Genomic DNA, 15095 nt, shown 5'->3' with positions numbered 1-15095 from the left:
GGGCTTCATTGCACATAACAGCAGCCCCTTGCCTTTTGGTAGAAGATGGTATATTACGACTGGTATCCGTCGTCATCGTACTGCAGTGGCTGTCAATCATGGGCACCTGGGCAGACATGCTCAGTCCTAGCGAACTGTCTTGATGATGATGGCTATCAGTTGTAGTATGCTATTTTCTGCCAAGCGCCCAGTATTTTATGCCAAGCACCCAGAAGATGCCAAGGCCTATCAGTCATGCTGCACCATCGTCTACCAGCTTAAGATGTAAAAAATAGATTTGTTCTGTATTCATTTACTTCCCCCTCCCTCCGTGAAATCAACAGCCTGCTAAACCCAGGGTTTTGAGTTCAATCTTTGGGGGGGCCATTCTGTGTGACAGTTGTTTGTGTTTCTCCCTGATGCACAGCCACCTTTCTTGATTTTAATTCCCTGTACCTGTACGCCATGTTGTCACTCACCCCTCTCTCCCTCCCTCCCTCCGTCCGTTAGATACTAGTTTCATGCCTTTTTTCCGACCAGACGCCATAGCACTGGGATCATGGAGCCCACTCAGATCAGCACGGCAATTATGAGCACTTATGAACACTACGCGCATTGTCCTGGAGTATATGCAGAGCCAGGACATGCCAAAGCAAAACCAGGACCAGCCGAGGAGGCGATTGCAGCGCGGCGACGAGAGTGATGACGAAATTGACATGGACATAGACCTCTCACAAAGTACAGGCCCCAGCAATGTGCAAACCATGGTGTTACTGGGGCAGGTTCATGCCGTGGAACGCCGATTCTGGGCCCAGGAAACAAGCACAGACTGGTGGGACCGCATCGTGCTGCAGGTGTGGGACGATTCCCAGTGGCTGCGAAACTTTCGCATGCGTAAGGGCACTCTCATGGAACTTTGTGACTTGCTTTCCCCTGCCCTGAAGCGCCAGAATACCAGGATGAGAGCAGCCCTCACAGTTGAGAAGCGAGTGGCGAAAGCCCTGTGGAAGCTTGCAACGCCAGACAGCTACCGGTCAGTCGGGAATCAATTTGGAGTGGGCAAATCTACTGTGGGGGCTGCTGTGATCCAAGTTGCCAGGGCAATCAAAGACCTGGTGATATCAAGGGTATTGACTCTGGGAAACGTGCAGGCCATAGTGGATGGCTTTGCTGCAATGGGATTCCCAAACTGTGGTGGGGCGATAGACGGAACCCATATCCCTATCTTGGCACCAGAGCACCAAGCCACCGAGTATATAAACTGCAAGGGGTACTTTTCAATGCTGCTGCAAGCCCTGGTGGATCACAAGGGACGTTTCACCAACATCAACGTGGGATGGCCAGGAAAGGTACATGATGCTCGCGTCTTCAGGCACTCTGATCTGTTTCGAAAGCTGGAGGAAGGGACTTCCTTCCCGGACCAGAAAATAACCATTGGGGATGTTGAAATGCCTATAGTTATCCTTGGGTACCTAGCCTACCCCTTAATGCCATGGCTCAGGAAGCCTTACACAGGCAGCCTGGACAGTAGTCAGGACCTGTTCAACTACAGGCTGAGCAAGTGCCGAATGGTGGTGGAATGTGCATTTGGATGTTTAAAAGCGCGCTGGCGCAGCTTACTGACTTGCTCAGACCTCAGTGAAAAGAATATCCCCACTGTTATTGCTGCTTGCTGTGCGCTCCACAATATCTGTGAGAGTAAGGGGGAGACATTTATGGCGGGGTGGGACATTAAGGCAAATCGCCTGGCCGCTGATTACGCACAGCCAGACACCAGGGCAGTTAGAAGAGCACAGCAGGGCGTGGTGCGCATCAGAGAAGCTTTGAAAATGAGTTTTGTGACTGGCCAGGCTGCGGTGTGAGACTTCTGTTTGTTTCTCCTTGAGAACCCTCTGCCCCACCCCCCCACCCGGTTCACTCTACTTCCCTATAAACCAAAAACCCCACCCTCCCCTCCCCCTTCGAGCACCATTTGCAGAGGCAATAAAGTCATTGTTACTTCACATTCATGCATTCTTTATTAATTCATCACACAACTAGGGGGATAATTGCCAAGGTAGCCCGGGAGGGGTGGGGGAGGAGGGAAGGAAAAGGAAACACTGCAGTTTAAAACTTTAACTCTTATTGAAGGCCAGCTTCTGATGCTCGGGCAATCATCTGGGGTGGAGTGACTGGGTGGCCAGAGGCCCCCCCACCGTGTTCTTGGGCATCTGGGTGAGGAGGCTATGGAACTTGGGGAGGAGGGCTGTTGGTTACACAGGGGCTGTAGCGGCGATCTCTGCTCCTGCTGCCTTTCCTGCAGCTCAACCATACGCTGGAGCATATCAGTTTGATGCTCCAGCAGCCGGAGCATCGACTCTTGCCTTCTGTCTGCAAGCTGACGCCACCTATCATCTTCAGCCCGCCACTTGCTCTGTTCATCCCGCAATTCAGCCCGTCACCTCTCCTCTCATTCATACTGTGCTTTTCTATAGTCTGACATAGACTGCCTCCATGCATCCTGCTGTGCTCTTTCAGCGTGGGAGGACATCTGGAGCTCCGTGAACATGTCACCCCGAGTCCGCCGTTTTCTCCTTCTAATCTTCACTAGCCTCTGTGAAGGAGAAACATTTGCAGCTGGTGGAGGAGAAGGGAGAGGTGGTTAAAAAAGACACATTTTAAACAATGGGTACACTCTTTCAGGTTAAATTTTGCTGTTCACATTACACAGCACATGTGCTTTCGTTACAAGGTCGCATTTTTCCTCTTATATTGAGGGCCTGCCGGTTTGGTGTGAGAGATCACTCACGCAATGCCAGGCAACAGATTTCGGCTTGCAGGCAGCCATGGTAAGCCACAGTCTTTTGGCTTTTTTCACCTTCTTAACACGTGGGAATGGTTTCAAACTGTAGCGCCCTCATTTCCCATACCAAGCACCCATTGGGTTGGCCATTTAAAATGGGTTTGCAATGTAAAAGGAGGGGCTGCGGTTCCTGGGTTAACATGCAGCACAAACCCAACTAACCCCCCTCCCCCCACACACCCAATTCTCTGGGATGATCACTTCACCCGTCCCCCCCCCCCCCCCACCGTGTGGCTAACAGCGGGGAACATTTCTGTTCAGCTGAGCAGGAACGGGCACCTCTGAATGTGCCCTTAATAAAATCACCCCATTTCAACCAGGTGACCGTGAATGATATCACTCTCCTGAGGATAACAAAGAGCGATAAGGAATGGATGTTGTCTGCATGCCAGCAAACACCGGGACCATACGCTGCCATGCTTTGTTATGCAATGATTCCAGACTACGTGCTACTGGCCTAGTGTGGTAAAGTGTCCTACCATGGCGGACGGGATAAGGCAGCCCTCCCCAGAAACCTTTTGCAAAGGCTTTGGGAGTACATGAAGGAGAGCTTTCTGGAGATGTCCCTGGAGGATTTCCGCTCCATCCCCATACACGTTAACAGACTTTTCCAGTAGCTGTACTGGCCACGATTGCCAGGGCAAATTAATCATTAATCATTAAACACGCTTGCTTTTAAACCATGTGTAATATTTACAAAGGTACACTCACCAGAGGTCCCCGGTGTGCCCTCAGGGTCTGGGAGCACGCCTTGGGTGAGTTCGGGGGTTACTGGCTCAAGGTCCTGGGTGCTAAACATATCCTGGCTGTTGGGTTTCTCTGCTTCCTTGCTGCTGTGAGCTATCCACATTATCTTCATCCTCCTCTTCCTCGTACCCCAAACCCTCATCCCTGTGTGTTTCTCCAGTGAAGGAGTGATAGCACACGGTTGGGGTAGTGTTGGCTGCACCCCCTAGCATGGCATGCAGCTCCGCGTAGAAGCGGCATGTTTGCGGCTGTGCCCCGGACCTTCCGTTTGCCCCTCTGGCTTTGTGGTAGGCTTGCCTTAGCTCTTTAATTTTCACGCGGCACTGCTGTGCATCCCTGTTATGGCCTCTGTCCTTCATGGCCTTGGAGACCTTTTCTAATATTTTGCCATTTCTTTTACTGCCACGGAGTTCAGCTAGCACTGATTCATCTCCCCATATGGCGAGCAGATCCCGTACCTCCCGTTCGGTCCATGCTGGAGCTCTTTTGCAATCCTGGGACTCCATCACGGTTACCTGTGCTGATGAGCTCTGCGTGGTCACCTGTGCTCTCCACGCTGGGCAAATAAGAAATGATATTCAAACATTCGCGGGACTTTTCCTGTCTACCTGGTCAGTGCATCTGAGTTGAGAGTGCTGTCCAGAGCGGTCACAATGAAGCACTGTGGGATAGCTCCCAGAGGCCAATAATGTCGAATTCCATCCACACTACCCCAATTCTGACCCACTAAGGCTGATTTTATTGCTAATCCCCTCGTCGGAGGTGGAGTAAAGAAACCGGTTTAAAGGGCCCCTTAAGTCGAAAGAAAGGGCTTCGTCATGTGAACGTGTCCAGGCTTAATTCGATTTAACGCTGCTAAAGTCGACCTAAACTCGTAGTGTAGACCAGGCCTAAGGTTGGAGGAAGTCCCGCCCCTCAGAACATGCAGGGCATGCTCCAACTGCTGTGTTAGTATAAAGGAGAACAGCTCAGCTCAGTCTGGGCTGGCCACTGAGGAAGAAGCACGCTTGGTGGAGGCTCCAGGCCAGGAGCTGCTACAGCCCCTACTGCGGGACCAGAGATCCCAGGGACCAGACCAGAGACTTGCTACCTACAGTCAATTGGTGGGAGTCAAAGTTCCATGGAGCTGCCAGTGCCAGGGACGCTGGAGACCCTAACGATAGATGGACGACAGCTTCAGGAAATAAGGCAGTAAGTGGCCCAGGGAGGTGGAGTGAGTGGTATCTCCTACCCATGGAAGGTCAGCATGTTGCGGTAGGATCCCGGCTGGCTGGATGGCGAATGCACTAACCTTGCACTAACTGGGCCTTGAGCTGGGACCCAGTGGAGTCAGGTGGGCCCAGTTCCCCTTACTCCAGCCGCTACCCCCCTTTCAAAACGGACCCCAGATCTGGCCATCAGGCCTTGCAGCCCTGAACTAAAGGGTGGCCATATTGACTCAGGCCATTAGGCCACGCAATTAGGCCATGTTGACTCTGGACTTAATGCACCAAAATCTTGAGTTCAAGGACAGTCCAACCTTTCTAGTGATACCTCACATGACCCATCTTGCATAAAACACATCTTAGCTATGCCATATGCATATCATAACAATATCTCTATGAAGAATATGAGCGTAGGGTCTCAGCACCTCTGGCAGGGCAGCGGCTAGCAGGGACCAGGGGAAGCTAGAGAGAGCTCCTGGCTGGTTGCTGGGACTTGCAGGCTTGAGACGCTGAGAAGAGGGCGAAGAACGTGCTGGGGCTGTGGGGAAGCAGCCCTGGGAATTGAAGCAGCACTCGTTGAGGAAGTTAAGGAGTGGAAGCAGAAGCTGTTATCTACAGGATCCCTGGGCTGGGACCCAGAGTAGTGTGGGCCTGGTTCCCTGCCACTCACCACTGGGGAAATGGCTGGATTGGGAGACACTTCACTGCACACACCCCCACGTCACCCTGGAAGGGAGGAGCACAGTCGTAAAGAGGATGCTGCAGTACTTGGACTGAGGCGGGTCTGCAAGCGGTGATGACGATGGACAAGGCACCACCAGGAGAGGGAACACCGGCTGAGCGAGCTAATCCCTGAGACAAAAAGCAGTAGGTGCCACCTGGTGAGCGAACCCCATTACAGGGCCTGAGTGCATGCCCTCCCATTCCTGGGGGTCTGGCCAATCTCTGCCAAGCGAGGCTGAGCTGCTCTGGAAGCCCAGCCAGGGATCTGATAGTATCCAGACATATGAGTGTCCTCAGGGCAACACAGTTGCAAAAGTGAGTAGGGGCAGGCTGCAGCACACTTGCTGACTCAGCCTTGTGCATCCTGAGGTGGCCAACTCGCCGTTGATGAGACCTGGTCCCACCGTCTTCCTGGAGCTCCAGTCTGCCCTGCTGCCATCCCTGTCTGTGTCGCTGTTGTCTGCTCTAGCAGTTGACTGGAAGGTGCACATTGGCACCATACCATGTAGCCATCTTGTCTCGAAGGGCGCAAGCAGGAAGAATGGTGTCTTCATAGCCCACTCTATATTCCATAACATCATTAAGGAAAATATTTCTCAATGAACTCTCAGTAAATGACAGAAATAGCCAGTGTCTGCATCATGCTAAGGGCATTAGTATTTTCTTTAAATTTGCCAGACCAACCTAACTAACATCTAACACATTTGAAGCTCTTCTTTTCACACCATTGCTCATTCTCAGGTCTGCTTTGTCTCCAGACAGATCCATTCTCTTTCAGAACAGCCTTGCTTTTTCTTGTTCATTGACATGTCGGAGTAAACACTCCCCTTCACTCTATTCTCAGACAAACGCTAGTATTAAATGTTTGCAACTGATGGGTTCAGAAAGCATTTGTCAAGTGGAAGGTTTTGGGGGATTGTTCCCAAGATCCAGTAGTTTGTGTTGAAAGATCTCCCACCTTTGTTGGTGAAACTAAAACCAAGGTTTCCTTGCAATATACAGAAAGAAAGTAGCTTTTTCACCCCAGATGGGGCTTGAACCCACAATCTTTGAAGTAGAAAGCCATTGCCTTATCCATTAGGCCACTGGAGCCCTAAACTCCAAGTGCAGAAGGGCTGGAAATTCCATCCCATAATTGCACATTCCACACATTAACTTGGAAACCAAATACCCCTTTTATGTGCCTTACAGAAATGTCTGCATCCCCTGGCAGCGAGGCAACTGGGCAGGTCGCTGACAGAGCTGAGCACCACCTTTCCGCTAGCCATCTTTAGAGAAGAACCCCACCCTAGAGTCACCCCTCCCTCCGTCAGTACCTCCACGTCTGTGGCTCTGAATGGCAGTAGGATGATTGGGGGAAATCCAGGGCTGGAAGGGGGTACAGTCAGCCTGTAAGGAGTAACCAGGTGGGGGCAGACCCAGGGGGAGGCTGTGGGCTGCTGGTCAGTCGTTGGGATCAGAGCTCTAGATCAAAGCTGCACAGCGACCTGACACCCCGGGTTATAAGGCCGACATAGTGACCCCCTTACTGGCCTCGGTGAGCCCCAAACCCTTGTTACTAAGGACATTGAGGAGTCTCTGTCCCTTAATATCTTCTGGGAGCTCCCCAGCAGGCTGCGGGCGTCAGCCGCCTCCTGCCTCACGGTTAGACTATTGGCGCTGTGCCAGCCGCCCCCTCACTTGAAGGCCCAGTGTAAGAAGAAGGAGGCCCGGTGCTGGCAGAAGAGGGTTTTGATTAATCGACCTCTGTGTTATGGGCCCAGAACGCTTCCACTGTGTCACTCTGCTGGTTCTTCACCCACAGCATCCACCACCCAGCCTCCAGCCTCCAGCATCCACACTAGCGCCTTGGCAGGCAGATGGTAACAACAGACACGTGTCTCTGTGGTGCAATGAGTCAGTGCATTTGGCTGTTAACTGAAAGGTTGGTGGTGTGAGCCCACCCAGGGATGGTGGTAACCCTGTGTTACTTCTTTGCTCCTCAAGACTTCCTGGGAGTCTGAAAAGCCCCCTTTTCCACCTCAAAAACATCCCTCTTGGCCTCAGGGGGTTCAGCTGGTGGCCTGAAGAGGGCGCTGGGTGCGACTCAGAAACCCATCTCCCAGCAGCCATTCCAGGGGCTCGGGCCTAATCCTCAAGCCGAGAGTGAAACCTTCAGCCAGCCACGTTTTGCTCCTTTCCTGCATCTGCGCAAGCGGCAAGGGAGAAATGGACGAGACATGCCGGCTCGAAGACACCTCCCTCCCACTCCCCTGTAGGCTGTGCAAAGCTCTTAGCCTGCCTCATGCCTCGTCAGGGAAGTGTGGCCATGCTGCCCAAGCCTGAGTCACATACGCAGCCTGACCCGCCCTGGCTGATGGAGCGCAGAGCCACGCGAGTCAATGGCAGGTCGAGTCAGGGCCGCGTAACCCGCCCTCCTGGGGCTCCGGGCTGGTGAAGCTGGGGTTGCACCGCTCACTCTGGAGCTGGGAGGGAGGTTGGAGGCACGATGGAGCTGGGGCACTAGCCTGGGGTGGGGCCTGGGTGCTGCGGTGGCGGGGCTCTGGGCTCCAGCAGGGTTTGTGGAAGGGGCGGGGCCTCGGGCAGAAGGGGTGGGGCAAGGGATTAGTCTCCCCCAGCTGGCGGTTCGCGCCCCGCCCATGGTGGTGCAATGATAGAGGCTGCCCAGTCTGCACTTGCAGCGAGGTTCCCCCACTACGTGGCCACGCAGAGGCTGCAGGAGACAGGCAGGTGGCAGCAGGGGAAGTGGCGACACAGGAGCTCTCAGCAGCAGGGTGAAGGACAATGCCGTGGAGCGGCAGTGACGCAGAGTGAACAGGGCAAACCGAGAGCCAGTTGAGGGAGTGGCGGCAGCAGAAGCTGAGGTATCACTCGATGCCTTCCCCTCCTTCCCCCACCTCTGGGGCTTTGCTGCCCAAGGGGAGTGGGGGTTGGGGGAAGGAGAGCGGAGGGGTCTGTTAAAGGAACATTGGATTGACCTGTCACACCACAAGGTGAGAAACTGAGGCGAAGGGCACTGCCCAGCGCACTCTGGGGTGGGGGGTTTTGCTTATGATCATAGATTTGAATGTGGTTGTGGTAGAAGCAGTAAATACATTTAGGCGGCCTGGCTAGCTCAGCTGGCAGCACCTCTGGCTCTTAACCTAAAGGCTGAAGTTACAATTCCCTGTCTGGCTGCTTGGGACTCCTCTCCAACAATACAACACACAATCTGCTTAATCCCCACCCAGTAATCTGGGGAAACTAACCCTGCCCACTGGGTGCCTCTAAGAGGTGATACTTTCCCCACTCACACGCACTGAGTGTAGAAAAGGAGCTTAATAAAAAGGAGGAAAATAACTATGTATTAACGTGAGACAACACAATCAGGATTCATGAGATGATAAAGGGGGGGATAACTCAATGGTTTGAGAATTAGCCTGCTAAACCCATGGTTGTGAGTTCAATCCTTGAGGGGGCTGTTTAGGATCTGGGGCAAAATCAGTATTTGGTCTTGTTAGTGAAGGCAGGGGACTGGACTTGATAACCTTCCAGTTCTATGAGATAGGTATATCTCCATCTATTACTTTACTATGAGCAGAACATCCACCCCACAGTGCAGTGGGCAGTGGCCTTTTGCCTTGGGCTCTTAAATCCAGACACCAAAAGCTCTTTGGATGTGCCCCTCCCTTCACTGCACCTCACCCACAGCTACTGTCCTGGGTCAATGAAAACCCAGAGTTCACCTCTCACCTCCTGGGGGGAAAGCCCCTTTCTCCCTCTGCTGTCTGGCCACATTGCTGGTCACTTGCCGTTCCACCCTGTCACCGCTCTGCTGGCCACTCTCTCTCTCCTCCGGGATGTCTTGCAGTCCCACCAGGAGCGGCGCAGGGTCCCTAAAAGTAGCGGTCACCAGAGCCCGAACAGTAGCCCCATCCCTTCCGCTCACGGCCACGGCCCTGCACCACCCCTTCTCCCCAAGGCCCCGCTCCTACGCTGCCTCTTCCTCCCAAGACCCCGCCTCCCACTCACTGCTCTCCGCCCCCTCCCCCCCCCACTCACCCTTACGGTCATTACAAAGTGGTAAGGCAGCAGAGCCCTCCCACTTTAAAAGTTGTGGGGTGTTGTTCCCCCTGTTCAAGCACCCCTGGGTCCCTGCACTTCACACAGCTCTCACTGATTTCAGCTGTTAGTGAGGGAGCCTCACTGCTAGCGCAGACTAGGCAGTTTCTTGCATGAGAGACACTGTCCCAAAGCAGGACTAATGCTTAGAGCTGGTTATCAGTGATTTCCGATCTGTTGGTCTGCAGCAAGACTCTACATTGAGTTTTAATCAGCTCTGTTATTCCACAGAGATGAACAAAAGGGTGAAATGATGCCTGGAAGCCTTAAGAAGAATCCACCCCACCAAGTACCAACACTTGTCGCTACCTGCTCTCAACTCCACTGAGAATGTTTTGGGGTCACTCCTTGCCTTTATCAACCTAGGGGCCTGGGAAAAAGCTATTAACAGGTGCTCCAGTGGCGCAATTGGTTAGCGCACAGTACTTATAGGACAGTGCTGAGAGGAGCTATGCTGAGGTTGTGAGTTCAAGCCTCACCTGGAGCACTGCTTTTCATTAACCAAATGACATCAGCCCCTCATTTGGCCCTGTGGAATGTAGAATTCCAGAGTAGGGGACACTGAAGAGGGGAGCAGCTAAAAATGCCCCCTTCAATTATTACCTCCTCTGCAGAGAGCAGATCAGAATCTACAATCCTTTATCCCACACCAGACCCTGTGCCAGGATTCCTCAAGCAGAGCCTAGAGTCCTGCCCATCCTTTGATCCCTGAGCCTGGGGTGGGAGAGGAGCAATGTAGCCATTGTTAGAGGCTTTCCCTTGCCCCGCCCACTTCCCTGGTTCTTGTCACGCAAGCAGCAAAAGACCAGAAGTCCGAAGCGCAGACAATGTGATGTTTACCGGGGTTAGTTTCCAAGCAAGCAGAGTTCGAAGCCCTTCACACCAGTTGGGCTTATCTCTATACACCGATAGAGTCTGTTCCACATTGTTCCCTTCCCAGCTCTGATACTGCAGAGCCTTGCTTGTTTCCCTGTTCCCCATTCTCTGTTCCCGTTCCCCCCCTTAGCAAGCATGATTCCAATTTCCCCTTCCACTTCCTGTTTGACCCCAGTTTATACAGTAATATTCTCAGCTATACCTTAACCATTTTCCTGAAATTTAATTAACCAATTCTAACATATTGCAACATAATTCTCTAACCAATTATATCCCACTCCCCTAATTAACTTACACCTAGCAAAATTATTCTACAGACAGAAACAATTAGAGAACCAGACAGATTGACAATAGAAAAGTGGGGGCCATAAAGATAAAACCTACAGAAATGAGGGTTTTACAACCACAGCCATTGAGAAGGGATTTCTTGCCAGACCGGATGCTCTCTTAAGATCTGTTTCTTTATCTGGTGGTGATGGGCACTACCAGGACAGGATCGTCTTTATTCCCTTTATTCCCCTTAAAACCTATAGCCCAAACTACATTCAAAACTTCTTGCTTTAAACAACCCCTTCATTAATTAGGAGACAATGCAGGCAGAAGCCCAGCTGCAAAGTGGGGGCTATCCAGTTTATTGCACTGAGTGTAGCATGTATGATTACCTGCCCTGTGGGCGGGTGGCGTATGTGTGCATTCGGTGCAAGGAGCTCCTGGCCCTCAGAGACCACGTACGGACTCTGGAGGCCAGGGTGGCAGAACTGGAGGAGCTAAGGGAGGCAGAGAGGTATGTTGATGAGGCTTTCCGGGACACTGTAGAATTGTCCCACCTCCGGTCAGACAGCCCCTGCGCTGTTGAGGAGGATGAAAGGCCCAGGGAAGCAGAGCAGTCAACAGGAGCAGAGGGAAACCTTCCCATAGTTGGGACCCTCCTTCCAGACGGTGCTGGGGTTGCCTCTCGCACTGAGGTTTCCTCTCCAGGGGAGGGAACTCCAGGTGCTAGGAAAAGGCAGGTATTAGTATTGGGAGATTCGATCATTAGAAACGTAGATAGCTGGGTTTGTGATGACCGGGAGAACCGTATGGTGACTTGCCTGCCTGGTGCGAAGGTTGCGGATCTCTCAAGGCATCTAGACAGACTTATGTGTAGTGCTGGGGAGGAGCTGGTGGTCGTGGTACATGTAGGTACCAATGACATAGGGAAGGGTAGGAGAGATGTCCTGGAGGCCAAATTTAGGCTGCTAGGGAAGAGACTGAAATCCAGAACCTCTATGGTGGCATTCTCAGAAATGCTCCCAGTTCCACGTGCAGGGCCAGATAGGCAGGCAGAGCTTCAGAGTCTCAATGCGTGGATGAGACGATGGTGTAGAGAGGAGGGGTTTACATTCATTAGGAACTGGGGAAACTTCTGGAATGTGGGGAGCCTATACAGGAAGGATGGGCTCCACCTAAACCAAAGTGGAACCAGACTGCTGGCACTAAACATTAAAAAGGTTGTAGAGCAGTTTTTAAACTAGGAGATGGGGGAAAGCCGACTGCTGCAGAGGAGAATGTGGCTCAGACAGAGACTTCTCTTAGGGGAGAGTCTAATGATAGAGAATCTCCAGGTTATAGTCAGGAGCAGAAGATGGAAGAGGATAAAGTAGGGGCCAGATCAGATGATAAACATTCACATAAAAAAGAATCTGATACATCAGAAAAGGGCATACAAATAAACAGTGACAAGTTTTTAAAGTGCTTGTACACAAATGCTAGAAGTCTAAATAATAAGATGGGTGAACTAGAGTGCCTGGTGATAAAGGAGGATATTGATATAATAGGCATCACAGAAACCTGGTGGACTGAAAGCAATCAATGGGACACAATCATTCCGGGGTACAAAATATATCGGAAGGACAGAACAGGTCATGCAGGGAGGGGAGTGGCACTATATGTGAAAGAAAATGTACAATCAAATGAAGTAAAAATCTTAAGCAAAGCCGCATGTTCCATAGAATCTCTATGGTTAGAAATTTCATGCTCTAATAAGAATATAACATTAGGGATCTATTATCGACCACCTGACCAGGACGGTGATAGTGATGATGAAATGCTAAGGGAAATTAGAGAGGCTATCAAAATTAAGAACTCAATAATAGTGGGGGATTTCAATTATCCCCATATTGACTGGGAACATTTCACTTCAGGACGAAATGCAGAGATAAAATTTCTCAATACTTTAAATGACTGCTTCGTGGAGCAGCTGGTACAGGAACCCACAAGGGGACAGGCAACTCTAGATTTAGTCCTGAGTGGAGCACAGGAGCTGGTCCAAGAGGTAACTATAGCAGGACCGCTTGGAAATAGTGACCATAATACAATAGCGTTCAACATCCCTGAGGTGGGAAGAACATCTCAACAGCCCAACACTGTGGCATTTAATTTCAAAAGGGGGAACTATGCAAAAATGAGGGGGTTAGTTAAACAGATGTTAAAAGGTACAGTGACTAAAGTGAAATCCCTGCAAGTTGCATGGGCGCTTTTTAAAGACACCATAATAGAGGCCCAACTTCAATGTATACCCCAAATTAAGAAACACAGTAAAAGAACTAAAAAAGAGCCACCGTGGCTTAACAACCATGTAAAAGAAGCAGTGAGAGATAAAAAGACTTCCTTTAAAAAGTGGAAGTCAAATCCTAGTGAGGCAAATAGAAAGGAGCATAAACGCTGTCAAATTAAGTGCAAGAATGTAATAAGAAAAGCCAAAGAGGAGTCTGAAGAACGGCTAGCCAAAAACTCCAAAGGTAATAACAAAATGTTTTTTAAACACATCAGAAGCAGGAAGCCTGCTAAACAACCAGTGGGGCCCCTTGATGATCGAGATACAAAAGGAGCACTTAAAGATGATAAAGTCATTGTGGAGAAACTAAATGTATTCTTTGCTTCAGTCTTCACGGCTGAGGCTGTTAGGGAGATTCCCAAACCTGAGCTGGCTTTTGTAGGTGACAAATCTGAGGAACTGTCACAGATTGAAGTGTCACGAGAGGAGGTTTTGGAATTAATCGATAAACTTAACATTAACAAGTCACCGGGACCAGATGGCATTCACCCAAGAGTTCTGAAAGAACTCAAATGTGAAGTTGCGGAACTGTTAACTAAGGTTTGTAACTTGTCCTTTAAATCGGCTTCTGTACCCAATGACTGGAAGTTAGCTAATGTAACGCCAATATTTAAAAAGGGCTCTAGAGGTGATCCCAGCAATTACAGACTGGTATGTCTAACGTCTGTACCGGGCAAATTAGTCGAAACAATAGTTAAGAATAAAATTGTCAGACACATAGAAAAACATAAACTGTTGAGCAATAGTCACCATGGTTTCTGTAAAGGGAAATCGTGTCTTACTAATCTATTAGAATTCTTTGAGGGGGTCAACAAACATGTGGACACGGGGGATCCAGTGGACATAGTGTACTTAGATTTCCAGAAAGCCTTTGACAAGGTCCCTCACCAAAGGCTCTTATGTAAATTAAGCTGCCATGGGATAAAAGGGAAGGTCCTTTCATGGATTGAGAACTGGTTAAAAGACAGGGAACAAAGGGTAGGAATAAATGGTAAATTCTCAGAATGGAGAGGGGTAACTAGTGGTGTTCCCCAAGGGTCAGTCCTCGGACCGATCCTATTCAACTTATTCATAAATGATCTAGAGAAAGGGGTAAACAGTGAGGTGGCAAAGTTTGCAGATGATACTAAACTGCTAAAAGAAGAACAGGAGTACTTGTGGCACCTTAGAGACTAACAAATTTATTAGAGCATAAGCTTTTGTGGACTACAGCCCACTTCTTCGGATGCATATAGAATGGAACATATATTGAGGGAATATATATACACACATACAGAGAGCATAAACAGGTGGGAGTTGTCTTACCAACTCTGAGAGGCCAATTAATTAAGAGAAAAAAAACTTTTGAAGTGATAATCAAGCTAGCCCAGTACAGACAGTTTGATAAGAAGTGTGAGAATACTTACAAGGGGAGATAGATTCAATGTTTGTAATGGCTCAGCCATTCCCAGTCCTTATTCAAACCGGAGTTGATTGTGTCTAGTTTGCATATCAATTCTAGCTCAGCAGTCTCTCGTTGGAGTCTGTTTTTGAAGTTTTTCTGTTGTAATATAGCCACCCGCAGGTTTGTCACTGAATGACCAGACAGGTTAAAGTGTTCTCCCACTGGTTTTTGAGTATTTTGATTCCTGATGTCAGATTTGTGTCCATTAATTCTTTTGTGTAGAGACTGTCCAGTTTGGCCAATGTACATGGCAGAGGGGCATTGCTGGCACATGATGGCATATATCACATTGGTAGATGTGCAGGTGAACGAGCCCCTGATGGTATGGCTGAAATGAAAATGAACCTCATGAAAATGCTACTCTGTAAACAGCTAAAGATAGTTAAGTCCAAAGCAGACTGTGAAGAACTTCAAAAAGATCTCACAAAACTAAGTGATTGGGCAACAAAATGGCAAATTAAATTTAATGTGGAGAAATGTGAAGTAATGCACATTGGAAAAAATAACCCCAACTATACGTACAATATGATGGGGCTAATTTAGCTACAACAAGTCAGGAAAAAGATCTTGGAGTCATCGTGG

The 15095-nt window shown here is 49.9% G+C and overlaps 1 protein-coding gene and 1 non-coding gene across 2 annotated transcripts in view; both read left to right on the top strand.

Annotated features, from left to right (window-relative positions):
- Positions 1 to 15095, top strand: part of LOC101951859 (zinc finger protein 501-like) — a 425990-nt gene that overhangs the window by 64265 nt on the left and 346630 nt on the right. The gene's annotated exons all lie outside the window — the stretch shown is intronic.
- On the top strand, positions 9991 to 10084 carry TRNAI-UAU (transfer RNA isoleucine (anticodon UAU)). Its single transcript has 2 exons — positions 9991 to 10028; positions 10049 to 10084. It is a non-coding gene; the product is annotated as a tRNA-Ile (tRNA).

The sequence above is a fragment of the Chrysemys picta genome, chromosome 16 (genome assembly GCF_011386835.1).
Source record: "Chrysemys picta bellii isolate R12L10 chromosome 16, ASM1138683v2, whole genome shotgun sequence".
NCBI lineage: Eukaryota > Metazoa > Chordata > Testudines > Emydidae > Chrysemys > Chrysemys picta.
The sequence above is the reverse complement of the archived record's forward strand: the minus strand, read 5'-3'. Positions and strand labels throughout refer to the sequence as shown.